This window comes from Ornithorhynchus anatinus, chromosome 6 (assembly GCF_004115215.2).
Source record: "Ornithorhynchus anatinus isolate Pmale09 chromosome 6, mOrnAna1.pri.v4, whole genome shotgun sequence".
Taxonomy (NCBI): Eukaryota; Metazoa; Chordata; class Mammalia; order Monotremata; family Ornithorhynchidae; genus Ornithorhynchus; species Ornithorhynchus anatinus.
The window spans coordinates 10600994-10602952 of record NC_041733.1 but is presented as its reverse complement, the minus strand read 5'-3'; the positions used below and the strand labels follow the sequence as shown (position 1 = coordinate 10602952).

At 42.0% G+C, this 1959-nt stretch overlaps 1 non-coding gene across 1 annotated transcript; it reads right to left on the bottom strand.

Moving 5' to 3' along the window:
• Window positions 1–1593: 1593 nt before the first annotated feature.
• Window positions 1594–1731, bottom strand: LOC114813113. The gene has a single exon (XR_003760723.1). It is a non-coding gene; the product is annotated as a small nucleolar RNA SNORA7 (small nucleolar RNA).
• Between the last annotated feature and the right edge of the window lie 228 nt (window positions 1732–1959).

The window sequence follows — 1959 nt, the reverse complement described above, 5'->3', positions numbered from 1 at the left end:
AGAGCAGCACTGTTAAGCCAAGCACTGTTCTAAGCGCTAGGAGAGATACAAGGTAATCAAGTTGTAGCATGTGGGGCTCACAGTCTTAGTCCCCATTTTAAAGATGAGGTAACTGAGGCACAGGGAAGTTAAGTGACTTGCCCAAGGTTACATAGGCAAATGGAGGAGCCGGGATTAGAACCCATGACCTCTGACTCCCAAGCCCGGGCTCTTTCCACTGAGTCACACTGCTTCTCTAACCACGCTTTTCTCTGATACAATGTCTGCTCTAAAGGAACTTAGTCTAGTGGTGGATCTTACAGTCAATTTACTAAAGTTCTATTTAGACTGTCTGCCTCAGTTTTCACTTCTCAAGGACAGATTTGATTCTTCATAGAGGAGGTCTAAATTTTATTCAAGTCTTGAACTTGATGATGATCTATTCTCCCCCAGATTCCAATGAGAATTTAATTTGTATTTTTTTCTGAGCCTGGAGACAAAAGCTCCTTAACCTCCTCCTTTCATTTCAACAGTCTTATCACCATCTTTTGAATACTCTTCGAGATCTAGTATGAGCCATGGGATAAGGTTGGGGACTACGTGCAAAGGCGGGGGTATAGCAAATGAGATATTGAGCCCCGCGTGGGACAGGGACCTGCTTATCTTGTATCTACCCAGAGCTAAGTACACTGCTTGGAACATAGTGAGAGATTGCCAAATAATAATAAGCATAGCTTTGTTAATGTTATCTAGAGAAATGCCAGTGACCAACGTATCCCCTTTTATTGAACTTTCTGAGTAAATAACAAGGAACATGAAATATATGACTACATGAGTCAAATCTCAGTGGAATAATATTTTCTCAGACATCTTAAACGATTTAAACAATACGCATCTTTTCTTCTATTTCACGATATATCAATCTATCTATGAATTCAGTGGGCTTTAAGCCCCTACTGTGTAGAGTACTGAACTTAGACTTGGAGAGTAATAATAATAATGTTGGTATTTAAGTGCTTACTATGTGCCGCGCACCGTCCTAAGCTTGGGGGTAGATATAGGGAAATCAGGTTCTCTCCTGTGAAGCTCACAGTCTTAATTCCCATTTTACAGATGAGGTAACGGAGGCACCAAGAAGTTAAGTGACGTGCCCAAAGTCACACAGCTGACCCATGACCTCTGCCTCTGTGCTCTTTCCACTGAGCCACACTGCTTTTCTGGTATGATAGTAGGCACAATTCCTGCCCTCAAGGAACATGTAATTTAGTTGGAAACAGACTGATGGAGTCTTCTGGTGGTGATCCTTGGGATCCAGTGAATAGAGCAAATGGCTTAGTAGCCCTGCTGGCAATCTTAATTTATTAGGCATATATGCTAATACTTGTATGTTAGTAGTTTGTCTTGCCTTATGCCGTCAAGTTGCTTCCAACCCATAGTGTAACCTTGGACATATCTCTCCCAGAATCCACCACTCTCCATCTGCAATCGTTCTGGTAGTGTTTTATTGGTAAAGATACAGATGTGGTTTACTGTTGCCTCCTTCCACGTAGTAAACTTGAGTCTCTGCTCTCGACTCTCTCCCATACCACTGCTGCCCAGAATGGGTGAGTTTTGACTTGTAGCGGATTGCCTTCCACTTGCTAGCCACTGGCCAAGCTAGGAATGGAATGGGTATGTCTCTGCTTGACTCTCTCTCCCATAGCCAAGACTGGTAGAGTATTGGAAACTCTCCAGGTGTGACCTTGAGAGGGGATGTCAGTAGTTACCATTTGTTAATCTTGAATCCTTTGTAAGTTAAAATATTAGTCACCAAATAAAATATATTGGTGCATTTGTGCTTTTTTCTCTCTTCTCCAATTAGACTGTAAGCTTCTTGAGGGTTTGGTAGAGTATGGCTAGTGCAGTGTTCTGTGTGCATGCAGGTAGTAATCAATAACTAATAACAATGTTGGTATTTGTTAAGCGCTTACTATGTGCAGA